The sequence below is a fragment of the Diabrotica virgifera genome, chromosome 9 (assembly GCF_917563875.1).
Source record: "Diabrotica virgifera virgifera chromosome 9, PGI_DIABVI_V3a".
Classification (NCBI taxonomy): Eukaryota; Metazoa; Arthropoda; class Insecta; order Coleoptera; family Chrysomelidae; genus Diabrotica; species Diabrotica virgifera.
In genome coordinates, this window is record NC_065451.1 from 157,998,834 (window position 1) to 158,013,154 (window position 14,321).

Consider the following 14,321-nt stretch of genomic DNA (forward strand, 5'->3'; position numbering starts at 1 on the left):
CGACCAAAAGGAACTGTCACCTAATTTGAGGTTATTGGTTGATTAAAGGGCTGTTAATGTTTATAAATAGTTGTCTAGAGTTATTAAATAGAGTTTTTTAGTTATTATATAGGTTAAATAGTTATTAAATAAAGGGTATTTTGGTGTTTAATTAAAATTATTAGTTATTTTATTTTGAAAATTAAATATATAGTGTAATTATACAGTGAGCACGTAAAGGTTGGAATAAATTTATTTTTTCATGAATGGGCAATTTTGGAAATAAATCCCGAAACAGGTCAATTTTTATTTTTAAATTACGACTTTTTGGCATATATGTCATACTAGTGACGTCACCCATCTGGGCGTCATGACGTCATCCATGATTTTTTTAAACGAGAATAGGGGCCTTGTGGTAGCTCATTTGAAAGGTAATTCAATTCTCTATTCAGTAATATAAACAATAACAAAATTATTTATAGAGGCTGTCCAAAAAAAAATTTAATTAAATTTATTAACATAAAAAGAAGAATGTGTGTAATTTATTTAATTCAAAATACATTTTACTGCTATCAGAATACAGGAAAAAATGTTTATTTGAGAAATAAATATTGTTTTTTGCTTAAATTCAATATTAAAGCAGCCACCCACCTGCCTCTTGACATTTTGAACATTTAATTTAAGCGAAAAGCAAAGACTATTTTTCAAATAAACATTTCTTTCTGTTTTCTAAGAGCAGTAAAGTGTATTGTGAATTAAATAAATGACAATATATTCTTCTTTTTATGTCAATAAATTTAATCAAAAAAAATTTTTTTTGGGCAGCCTGTATATAAGTAATTATGTTAATGTTTATATTAATGATTAGAAAATTCAATTACCTTTCAAATGAGCCACCACACGGCCCCTATTCTAATTTAAAAAAATCATTGATGACGTAATCACGCCCAGATGGGTGTCACTAGTATGATAATAATGCCAAAAAGTCGTAATTTAAAAATAAAAATTGACCTGTTTCGGGATTTTTTCCCAAAATCGTCCATTCTTGAGAAAATGAATTTATTCCAACCTTTACATGCTCACTGTATGTTGGGCTGCACACACATGTAGATGGTGCTACAGGGGAGCATTAGTTTAGCTCTACTTCAACATATTGAGTTAGTGTGAAAATAATGTTTAATTTCAAATATTTAATTTAGAATTACTACTACTTACCTTTTGTTAAATAATTAAATAAAATAAGGACTCACTACATGGCAAGTAAGCAGATGCACCATCTGCAACTGTTGTATAAAGATTAGATTTGGTTGCCAATTAAATCCAACATTGGGATATGCAATATGATATCTGCTTGATATCACATAAAATAGATGACATGAAGAACGTGATAAGGAAGCTGGAGGGAAATGCAGATGAGGTTGGTCTTAAAATCATCACTAATAAGATAGTAGAGATGAGAATAGGAATAAGTGAGCATGGTAAACTATACATCAATCAAGAAGAAATAAAACAGGTTAAAGAATTCTGCTATCTTGATAGTATAATAGTGCAAAAGTTGGAGTCCAGGCAAACATTAAACATAGAATAGGAAAAAGAACAACAGGCCTTTGAAATCCTATCATATCATATCTCAACATAAATTAGCCAAAACACATTTAATAGTATCATCAAATCAATACTACTATATGGGAATATGGGAGTGAGACATGAACAATATCAGAAGGAAATGCAAGGAAGAGTTTTTGTAAATAGATTCCCACAAAATATTCTGAAGATGTATTGGCCCAACACCATAACAAATGAAGAATTGTGGAATGCATTACGACAAAGAAGCAGAGGACGAAGCTAGTAGGTAACCCTAACAACACACAACATTCCAGGAATGTACTACCAAAGTTCTATCAATATTTGAATGTCCTGGACATTTAGGGAACATTCGGTGAACATCTGTTTAAATTATTCCTGGAATGTTACCATAAGACATTCTGTGAACATACTACCAATGTTCCTATATTTTAAGTTGCGAAATAATACATACGTGTAACAGATACAACATTACTTATAACATACCAGACAAACTAAGTGACACTTTAGGCCTACAGTGCAATAATATGTCAAATTTAAAGAGTTTCCCAAGTTCAATTAATACAATATTATAAACATACAAATGTAATAAAAATTATTGTTCGCGAATATTCAATTTGGAATGCGATTTTGTTAATAAAAAAAATACTTATAACTTATGCAAAACCCAAGAGAGGCATTTATATTTATTTCTTTTGCGTTCATTTTCAAATTCGCCGTGCATATATTTTTGTGCATGGCGCTTGAGAGGGCATCACGTGACTAAAAACGACCAACCAACGACCTCGCTTCGGCCATCTTGGCATCTTCATCTTGGCCACCTTGCTTTGCCGTGGGTGGATCGTTGTTTCTATTATTTGTGCTTTTTAAGAATATTTTTTTAATTCGGATACTTTTATAATAGCTTTAATAGTATTATTAACATAGTGAATAAAATGGTGTCCTGTTTTTAACGCAGTTGGAGTAGCAGAAACAAATGTAGATAAAAAAATCTGCAGGAATAACGTTTCAATTATGACAGAAGCTCCAAACAAATGACTGTGAATGAAAAGCCCTATTAAAAGGTTAGTATGCAAATATGTAAACGAAGGCATGCCCTGTATTTCAGAAAATAAATTAATACTATTAATACCCTAATAATAGGGGTGTAGCGTTGGATCGCCTCCACGTGGTGCACCCTGGGTAACGCCAAATGATCCATCCTCCCAATCCTAAGGTGTAACACCATCGTGCCAACGGGATGCATGGTACAGGGAGTAAAGTGTATCTGAAGCGATGCCCTAGAGAGATGGCGAACTCTAGGGGAATATAGCCTTGGTGCGGTAAGGGCGCACTGCCGTACTCGACATTTATTTCGACCCTACTCGTGGGAACAATCGTGGAACCAAAGAGAAACATTAAACAAGCGGAGAGGGACTCAGAAATGGGCGACCTCTCCGAAGAAACAAGAATGGAAGCTGCGGGAGCAGCAGACCATATAGAACACACGGACAAGGGAGCTGTGGAAACAGCAGACCATTCCGAGGAGAGAGGTATTGAAGCTGACCAGCTAGAGACAAGCCTCGAGAAACTAAGTCTCGGGACAAAAAAGCTATCTGGGGCTCAAAAACGGAGGCTTAAGAAAGCCGAAAAAATAGCTGCTGGGACGTGGGTTAAAGAGAACCCACATAAGACCAAAGGCCAAAAGGGGAAAAGTGACCAGACCACGGGAGTGAAAAGGACCCGGTCTGACAACTCAACCCCAACAAAAAACCCCGAGGCCAAAAGACCGAAGGGAATTACGAAACAAGCAGCTAACAACGCGACCAGGAGCGGTAATACGCAGACTGGCACAGTTGCTAGCGCTAAAGAGGTAAGGGGCAGTAAAACGCAGACTGGCACTTACGGCGAAGTGACAGACAAACTGAGGATGGCGGTGGTAGACAGACTTCATCCTGAGGTAAAACTGAACCAGGAACAAGCAGAACTGGTTCGAACAAAACTGGAAGAGGCAGTGGATAAGGCACCCGGCGGAAGTCAGAATCCACTGCAGTTCCTAAGAACTACATTCAGCGCGGGGATTCTGTGGATCCACTGCGCGAATGAGCCTACCAAATCTTGGCTGGAGGGGACGGTACGAGAGCTTCGGGATCTCTGGGAGTCGGCGGATTTGAAGTTGATCAAATCCAAGGACTTGAGAAGACCGATTGTGCTTGTGCACGTGCCTGAGACCGGCATAAGCGAAAAAGTGTTCAGGAGTCGCTTGGGCAAGCAGAATGCAGGGCTCAATACGACAGACTGGACACTGAAAAGCCAGAAGGTCGAGGGGCAAGGAGAAATCCTTGCGTACTCGATCGACAAGGTCTCCTTTAGGGCTTTGAAGCAGACCCAACTCAAGGCCTTTTATAGGATGGGAAGGGTAGCATTCAAGATCGTGCGGGAGACAGATGGAGATGACAAAGGTGAGAGTGATCCAAGCCAACCTTCAACACAGTAAGGCAGCTTCGGCAGAACTTGCTGTGGCGATGGAAAGGTTTGATGTTGCTCTCATCCAAGAACCCTGGGTAAACCAGGGTAAAATAAAAGGTCTCTCAGGAATAAGTGGAGAACTGATTTACAGTAGATCCGCTGAAGTACCAAGAACCTGCATAATAGCTAAAAGCAACATTAAGGTACTGCCGTTAACTAATTTCTGTTCTAGGGATCTAACAGCAGTAATACTAAAAGTTACAGAGGGAGGTAGGATGAAGGAGATAATATTCGGATCAGCCTATCTGCCCTATGATGATCCTAACCCACCACCACCAAGGGAATTGGAGGAGCTGATGAGAGACTGCAGAGGCAAAGGATCACAGATAATCATCGGTTGTGACTCCAACTCACATCACATCAGCTGGGGGAGCACCGGAAACAACGAAAGAGGTGAGCACTTACTACAATTTATTATGGAATATAATTTAGACATACTAAATGTAGGCAACAAACCTACCTTTGTGACTGCTAATAGGAAGGAGGTTATCGATATAACGATGGCGACTGCATTTGCAAGCAGCATCGTTAGGAACTGGCATGTGTCTGATGAGGCGAGTTTCTCAGACCACAGACACATATACTTTGAAATAACGGGCTATGAGCACGAAACAGAGACTTATCGAAACCCCAGGAAAACTGATTGGGAAGCGTATCAAGAAGACCTGACATATAGTTTTCGTGGGGCTATAAAGAGGATAAGGAACACAATAGAGCTAGATATGGCTACTGAACAATTTCAGGATATAGTCATAGAAGCATATAAAGATAACTGTCCCGTAACAGTGAGGAGCTCCAACAGGAAAGTGCCCTGGTGGAACAATGAACTTGCTAAAAGAAGGAGAGATGCGAGAAAAGAATTCAATTCTGCCAAGAGATCAGGCGAGTGGAGCGAATATCGCAAAGCTCTGACTGAATATAACAAGGCTCTACGGAAAGCCAAAAGAGAATCATGGAGGAAGCACTGCGAGGAGATAGAACAGACTGCAGTAGTGGCTAGACTCCAAAAGGTTCTCTCGAAAGAACCTAAGAGCAATATCGCCACGCTCCAAATGGAGTCAGGCGATTACACACAGACCAGTGAAGAGACGCTGAGGGAACTCTTCAATGTTCACTTCCCTGGGTCGGTCACCAGAATGATGACACCAGAAGTTCTACAGCAAGAAGGACCAGTTACCATGAAATATGGAAATAGGGGAAGCTGGAGAGCTGCAAAAGAGATGGTGACACCAGACAAAATAAAATGGGCAGTAAGTTCATTTAAACCATATAAATCACCGGGAACGGACGGGATTTATCCTGTACTTTTGCAAAAAGGTACAGAAGCAATGTACAAGCAAATGTGTACAATACTTCGTGCAAGTATTGCGCTGGGGTATGTACCAGTTGCTTGGAGGTCGACAAGGGTAGCATTCATACCTAAGCCTGGTAAGGGTGGACGTAGTACTGCGAAGTCCCTTAGACCAATAAGTCTGATATCCTTTGTACTAAAGACAATGGAAAAACTGGTAGATAGACATATTAGGGATGGAATATTGGTTGAAAGACCAATAGAACAAGACCAATATGCATATAGGCCAGGTGTATCAACAGAAACAGCACTGCACCATCTAGTACGGAGGGTGGAGTATGTTCTGGAAAACAAAGAGGTGATGTTGGGAGCCTTTCTCGACATAGAGGGAGCCTTCAACAACACCTCATTCGATGCAATCACAAAGGCTATCCGGCTGAAAGGAGTGGATGAAATAAGCTGCAGGTGGATAGAATGCATGCTTAAAAGCCGCGTGGTATATTCGACACTGATGGGCGAGACCATGTCAGCACGGGTTGCCAGAGGATGCCCACAGGGAGGTGTATTATCTCCGTTAGTGTGGAATCTGGTTATGGACGGACTGATTGGAACGCTCAACAGGAAAAAATATAATGTCCTGGGCTATGCAGATGATTTTGTCATTCTGGCTCAGGGCAAGTTCAATACAACTGTCAGGGATAACATGCAACAGGCCCTGAATGTAGTATCAAAATGGACAAGTGAGGTAGGATTGTCCGTAAGCCCTCACAAATCCAAAATAGTAGCCTTCACCAGAAGGACAAAATTAGAGGGAATAGGACCTGTGAATCTCATGGGGATCTCCCTAAAGGTGGAGAGGGAGGTAAAATATCTCGGAGTCATAATAGACTCAAGGCTTACCTGGAATCAACACCTGGAACGAATAACCAAAAGAGCGATGGCCACTTTAATGGTGACCAGACGCACACATGGCAGAACATGGGGACTTAAACCGGACATGATGTATTGGATATACAACATGATGGTAAAGCCCACAATAACGTATGCAGCATTGGTCTGGTGGCCAAAGGTGCAACAGAGAAATGCTATAGAGAAGTTAGGCAAGATACAAAGGCTTGTCTGTCTCAGCATAACAGGAGCAATGAGAGGCACACCAACTGCAGCAATGGAAGCCTTACTAGACCTTCCTCCCTTACACATCACAGTGAAGGGCGAGGCAAGGATGGGGTTACATAGACTGCAGGGTAATCAAAGCAAAATTGCAGTGGGCAAAGGACACTGCAGCATCAATGATATATGCGGGGATCCAATATGGGAGATGATAACAGACCATTGTATCCCCAAATATAAAATGGAAATACCTTTTCAGGTGGAAATACACTCCAGAGAGGTATGGGAAGATCCTGGCAGACATCTGAAGTATGAGGGCCACACCTGGTATACAGATGGGTCCAAGACAGAAGATGGTTCGGGATCAGGAGTATATAGTGAGGATAGGAACTATAACGGTTCCATCCCACTAGGAGAATATACCTCTGTATTTCAGGCGGAGGTATATGCAATCCTGCACTGTGCACGGATAAACAGATTGAGGACTTATACTAATAAGAGAATCAATATCTGTTCAGACAGCCAAGCGGCCTTGAGGGCTTTAAAGAACCCAAGGATAACCTCAAGGCTTGTATGGGAATGCCGCGAAGAACTTGACACCCTGGCGGAACATAATGAGGTAAAACTCATTTGGGTGCCTGGACATCAAGGGATCGCTGGTAATGAAAAAGCTGACGAACTTGCTAGACGAGGATCAGCAACAGGATACTTCGGTCCAGAACCGGCACTGGGAGTGCCCAAAAGCACAATCAGAGACCGATTAAGAGGCTGGATACGAAGACAGCACAAAGAATACTGGGAAGAAATTCCCACGCAAAAGCATGCGAAGAGATTTATACCTCAGACATGCGCAAAAAGAGCTGAAGAACTGTTCAAAATGAACAGGAATCAGCTCAAAATTATTACAGGTTTCTTAACTGGACACTTTCCAGTAAAAGGACACCTACACACGATAGGACTATATAACGGAGATCTCAGCTGCAGACTATGCAATAGAGAGACCGAGACAGTCAGACATTTATTATGCGATTGCGAGGCGCTGGATCGTAAGAGACAAGCAATATATGGAGACTGCAAACCAAGTCCGACAGTGTATGGCACTAACCCAATGGACCTTTACAGGCTAGTAAAGGGCACTGCATTATTGGATTGGGTGTCATGAGAACAAATGGAAGGAAGCACAATAAGCTGAAAAGCTGCAGTGCCACCGGGGTGCATGCACGGACGGCTTCCGGAAAAAAAAAAAAAAAAAAAAAAAACCCTAATAATACTACAGTGGAACCCCGTTAAGTCGGCCTCCGATAACTCGGAAGTTCGGCTAACCCGGAACGATTTTCATCAGACAAAATAAACATTTTCTCGGTTCGACTGAGTTGTTTACCCAGATATGAACAATACTGTATGCAACTGTACGTAATTTAGATGTACTGTGCATAATATGTATTTCATGTTTTTGCAATAATGAAGTTTATCTGTTAGTATACCGTAATTTATTAGTTTTTACGATATTCTCCAGCTAACCCGGATTTTCGATAACCCGAACCAGCCACGGTCCCGATTAATCCGACTTATCGAGGTTCCACTGTATTCATAAAAAATCTTTTAAGTAACCTAGATATAACAAAGTGAATAAAAGGCATAAATCAGAAGAATTATTATTTTATTTTATAAGTTAATAATTGGTCATATCCATTTATTATTTTAATAATAATTGTGAATAAGCCACAAACTTCGCTTATTCCTAACTAAAATAGTAAATAGAGATAATAACAATAGGATTTGTAAAACTAAAGTAATTCTTTTTGCGTTTTTGCTAATGTATGCCTTTATAAATAGGATGGTAGACCACACACTATAATATGCAGTACCAACTAATGAATACACAGAATATTATAGTCGATTTGCTAAACTCAGTCTCAGTACTACTGAGTCTCAGACACAACTGGCTAGTGATTTTAGTAAATAATTTTGCCAATTTGGTAAAATTGGCAAAAAAAAAAATAATAACTAAATAGTTAATAATTACTGTAATTTTGGCAAAATTGGCCAAAAACAAAAAAAATTACCTACTAAAATCACTAGCCAGTTGTGTCAGAGTTTGGGGAACCGACTATACTAATAAACAATTTCTAAGCTGTTTTATAATATTTTGTGAGTCCATTAATCATATTTTTTATTTAAAACTAAAATTTGTTAATAATGCTTAGTAATGCATATATTTTGTATTTTTAGCTTTCCAGAAGATTCTGCGAAGAAGACATGAAGTATAGATCAGATTTGTTAATAGAGGAGTATGTTCAAAACACTTTTTAGAAAAAGATATTGACAGAACTTCACTTTCATCTGTTCGTTTAAGAGACTGTGCTGTTCCAATAGCTTATGTCACACAGGTATATGCATTTTTTTTCTTGGTTTTAACATCTTTAAACGCGAAATACGCAATAGCTTATCGAATTGATGCCATGTTATTTTTCTTTATTAAGGTCTTTGTTTATTATTGTGTATGTGTATTAACAACAGAAACATTTTTGGTTATTCTTTTATTTTATTTTATATTTTGTCATCAAGTGTTCAGTCAATGTATGTAGTTTTCTTATGTACACCTTTATGGGTTTATACCTGGTGGATGTATATTTCAATAAATAAATAAATAAATAACCTAATTAATAATACAGTCTGTACAATATAGATACTGTTGTAATTCATTATCTACATCGGAGATCTAAGTTGACATTGTTGCCCAACTGCAAAAAATTTTTGAATTCATTTTAAGTCAAATATATCACATAATTATTGCGAAGTAGATTATACAACAAAACAGATTAATATTCAATGTAAATAAATAAAAACATCAGAAATAGAAAACAAGAATTAAGGTATAATCTTATGTTACAGTTATTAAGGTACCAAGGGTATTATAAGGATAATAACGCTTGAGGTCAATGGTGTTTTTAACAAGGGCCTGAGGGATATACGTTGACCGAAAGCGTTATTATTATAATACCTGTGGTGCCTTCAACGTTTAATGTCTGACTAAATTATTCTTTATATGCGAAAAATTTGAATGAATTTTGAATTGATTAGTTTTTAAATAAGTACATTTACCAGTAACAGTAGTAACATAATTGTGGTAACCATAGTTTTACTTAGGTTGATATTTGTCAACTTGACAGTATCTAAGTCGTTATTTAAATTTAATGCCCAAGGGCGTTATATCATACTTAACAGACTTCGAAATGTCATTATTTGTCAAATAATGTACCAGTAGGACATTAAAGTAAATAATAAAAACAATAAATATAATGAATACTAAATACTTATTTGTTTGTGAAAAATCTATTTCTTTGTGGCTTTTTTGTAATTAACTATTCTAATGAGGAAATAAGCCACAATTTACTTGAAAAAATAATTTTATTAAGGTTTCTACTTCCACGTCGGATGTCGTTGTCAAAATACAAAATGTTCATTATTATTATTTTATTTATTAAATATTATTTATTATTTATTTAAATATTATTTAATATTTATTTTTTTATTATTATTATTTATGCGTATTATTACCTGTAAATAATATTTCTTCTGATTGTTAATTGTAAAGGATAGAAAAATTACCTTTTATTTTATTTTCTTTTAGAATCAGCTGAGAGAAGTGGTCTACAAAAAACCAGAAAGGAAACAGAATATGTGGCTACGAAAAGCAAAAGAAAGGTTTACAAAGCAAATGTGACACATTTTTTTATAATATTTAGGAATGTCAGTAAATTACATTAAAAAATGTATGTAAAGATTTTTTGCAATAAAAATGTTTATATTTATCAAGGATGTATTATTTGGTATGGCCACATATCGTCAGTGATGTGACAATACCTCCTATCTGTTTTTTTCAAGAGATTTGTAAGATAGACTAAAAACTTGTTTCGGCCACCTCCTGTTTTCATATATTTTTTGACTTGTTTTGCAGTAAATAACTATCTATTTACTACAAAAAAGTCAGAATACGTACGAAAACAGAAAGTGACCTTAAAAAATGTTTTTCGTCTCCTGCAAACCTCATGAAAAAACATATAGGAGGTATTGTCACATTACTGACGATATATTTCAGTGAATGTCTAAAAAATATTCTGTGAATGTTCAAAGAACGTTCGTAGACATTCATGGAATGTTCTAACAAGACATTCAGTCTAAAAATATACTGTGAATGTCCAAAGAACATTCATGGAATGTTCCAACAAGACATTCAGTCTAAAAAATAGACTGTGAATGTCCAAAGAACATTCGTAGACATTCATGGAATGTTCCAACAGAACATTCTAAGAATATTTAAAATGCTGACACAGCACTTTCCTGGGACTTTCCAGGGACATTCGTGTGCATTTGGGGACATTCCAGGAATGTTTTCAATGTCCTGTGTGTACATTCTAGGAACATTCATGGAATGTTTTGTGTTATTAGGGAATAACTCATTCTAACAGGTGGGTAAATAAACTTTGAAAAACACATTTTTTATTAATTTTATTATTTAAAGAAATTACAATTTTTATTTAAAATTACTTTATTAGGTACATACCTAACCACTATTACCTAATAATTTATTGAGTTCGAATTTTTTTATTTGAAGCTCTACTTCTAAAATTTCTTTTTTCTTGTTGAAAAATACTATCTTACTTCTTTTTTCTAGTCTTGCTGTTTCAATTCTTTTTTGTAAAAGATACATTAAGGGTTTCGCTCCCTACATCTTTTACTTTTTTATTTTTTGAACGAGCCTGAGACATCTTGGCTGTCTTCTTGGGCAGGACAGCAGTTGTTGTGGGTGTACTGAGCAGCACAGTGGAAGTGGAGGGTACATTGGACGTCTGCTATGTGTCTTCCAATTGTAGGTAATCTATCTCCACTTGACTATCTTGTGCAACTATAAAAATAAAAAATTTCAATTGTTTTAGATGTACCAGATAGTTTTTTCTTTATAAAAAAAATCTTTCTCGAATTAGGTAGGTATACCCTATTCCACGAACATACGCCTGTTTTGGATTACTTCGACAACGAATATTTTACTGTGCAAAATAAGAAGAAGGAAAGTAAATTGCAAATTACATTGTTGTTTATTAGAATAATTATTAGCGCCATTTACTTTCGTACTTCTTATGTTGCACAGTAAAATATTCGTTGTCGAAGTAATCCAAAACAGGCGTATGTTCGTGGAATGGCCCATAGTTACTTTTATTTATCTACTTTAGCTATCTTAATAACTAAGTTAATAATATACCTTAATTTAGAATTGGAATAAATAATTATAATAATTAATTCATATTAATAATATTTATAGATATTAATTCTCATATTTTGAGTTTGCTTAAATTTGGTTTACAAAAGATCTTTTTTTTTGTTTAATGATGTCTATAGATAGGCACAAGCTCTGGCTATGGGTAACCGCTTATCACCCTTGTTATCAGATTTATTATTGATCAACATAGAAATAATATCTTTAACAATCAAACTTTAAACAATAATACCTTTCAAAAAATCTTAAATTGGCTTAGAACTGTAGGATACAATATCCATTTTAGATTGAAATCTTTCAGATGCCAAAAACATTCTAGATTCACTCAAAAACTTACATCTGGATGTACGTACTTTGGAAACAATGGATAAACTTAAGTTAATCTTTAGAAAACCGACTGGACCGACTATACCATACCTCCCTCTTCTAATCATCCTTTTTAACAGAAGGTGGCTTCTTTCTATTGCTACATCCATAGAATACATAAACCTAGCATTATCAGATAATAGTTTTAAATAGTTAAACTAATGGTCACTCTACTACATTTGTGGATAATGTGCTGAACAAAAAAATGTTCTAATTCAGAAGTTTTGTACAGATGAAGACCATATACAGGTTATTGTTCAGATAATATTGGAAATATTGATCAGGCTTTATATATATAAATAAATTTAAAATTAGTTACCTTTATTTAAATAAATTAATAAAATAAGGACTCACCAGATGTGGAGAAACCAGATGCACTGTCACAACTGTTGGGTAAAGGTTGGATTTGATTGCCAATCAAACTCAACATTTGTGCCCCTACATCTGTGAGACGAGGTCTAAATGTGCCACCACCTGTTGCAAGTATGTCTTTCTGAAAACAATTCATTAGTTCATTACTGATTAAGAAATGAATGGGTTAAAATCAAAGTGGTGTAAGTCATATTCTTGAAATGATGTAAGCCCTATTTTATAATCTTGATATTATATACATAGACCTCTTCAGAGAAAAAGTGGTGTATAAGTTTTTACTGTAAATACTTGGACGTTGAAACAAGTCCATTTGAATAAGTTGGCCGCCTTTGAATTTTGGTGTTACAGAAGAATCCTACGAATATCATGGATTCAAAGAATGTCGAACGTGGAAGTAACTAGAAGGATAGGAAATCAACCGGAAATAATACTAACTATCAAAAGACGAAAACTTGAGTACTTGGGACATGTGATGAGAGGGCAAAAATACTCATTATTACAACTTATTGTGCAGGGCAAAATCCGAGGAAAGCGAAATGTGGGAAGACGAAGAACATCCTGGCTTAAGAACTTACGGGAATGGTTCGAATGCAGTAGTGCAGAGATATTTAGAGCGGCAGTCAACAGGGTCCGCATTGCCATGATGATTTCCAACCTTCGATAGAAGATGGAACTTAAAGAAGAAGAAGTAAATACTTACACCACTTTTCCTGATGAAAAAATGTCTATTTAGCAATAAAGTTATAAAGCAAGACTTCCATCATTTCACAAATATGACTTACACCTTTTTGGCGTTAACACCCTCAAATACTAAACTTCTATTGTCTCAACACTAGGTTAGTTCCCATCATGAAACTAGTTTCATTGGATTATATTTTTATAAAAATATTCCACTCAGAAATAGTGTAATTTGACTGACCTCGTGTTAAGAGCCTTAAATTTAAGTATACCTGCTACTTTGTCCGCAGTTTGGTCTCTCTTCAACTGGCCCAAAACCTTCTGCTCATTATATTTTTGAATCTGCAATGTAATTAATCCATATAGCTCTAAATCAACCGAAAGTTTTATACACTTACATTTTCCTCTGCTATTTTTTGGCGAGTGACCCTTTTTAAGTTTATATATTATGCAGTGTTCAGCTGCTTGGGAGTTCTGGGAAATTCAGCGCTATTTTTTGGTTTGGTTGGTGGACATAGCATTGGTACATTATTTGTTTTCAATTATAATATGCTTGTATCTGAAAACAAAAATACAATTAGAAATTTGTTCTATAAGTTAGACAATTTCGTACTTACTTTCCAATTATTTCCAACAGCAAACATTTCTCTCTCTCAGTATAATTTTTGCGTGGAGGATTTCCGTTGGTATTGCTCATTTTTAATATATTATACAGCGTGTCTACTTAAGTTGGAAACATATGGGAAACTTTTTGGTTATTCATTTTACGAAAAAAAGTTATTCTTTATAAAAAGTTCTGCATGCTCTAAAACCTAAGATTCAATCATCAGATATCAAATTTTGTCCATATTATACGAGGTATGTCAAAAAATACGAACTTCGTTCAAGAGTAAAGTACCTTTATTTCTCTCAATATCGAAAATTCTTATTATGAAAAGTTTTTTGGAAATAAAAACTAAGATCAAATATGCAATTACATGCTTCTAATTAAAAAAAAATATTTTCTAAATTTTTCTCAAATTTATTGATACTAACTTCGCTTTTATTTATTACACATACGATAACTCTTTTATTATTACTTTTACGAAAAAAAGGTATTCTTTATAAAAAGCTCTGTATGTCATAAGACCGAAGATGCAACCATCAGATATCACA

The 14,321-nt window shown here is 35.9% G+C and overlaps 1 protein-coding gene and 2 long non-coding RNA genes across 6 annotated transcripts in view; 2 read left to right on the top strand and 1 right to left on the bottom strand.

Moving 5' to 3' along the window:
• Positions 1 to 14,321, top strand: part of LOC126891744 (zinc finger protein 271-like) — a 235,120-nt gene that overhangs the window by 152,451 nt on the left and 68,348 nt on the right. The window lies entirely within an intron of this gene.
• Positions 2,161 to 10,287, top strand: LOC126891756 (uncharacterized). Its single transcript, XR_007700540.1, has 3 exons — positions 2,161 to 2,627; positions 8,705 to 8,862; positions 10,107 to 10,287. It is a non-coding gene; the product is annotated as an uncharacterized LOC126891756 (long non-coding RNA).
• Positions 10,954 to 14,081, bottom strand: LOC126891768 (uncharacterized). Of its 2 annotated transcripts, XR_007700554.1 has the most exons (5): positions 13,784 to 14,081; positions 13,565 to 13,725; positions 13,439 to 13,508; positions 12,471 to 12,609; positions 10,954 to 11,381 (listed from the first exon to the last, which is right to left on the bottom strand). It is a non-coding gene; the product is annotated as an uncharacterized LOC126891768 (long non-coding RNA). The 2 variants fall into 2 exon arrangements; XR_007700553.1 differs by having other exon boundaries at positions 13,565 to 14,081.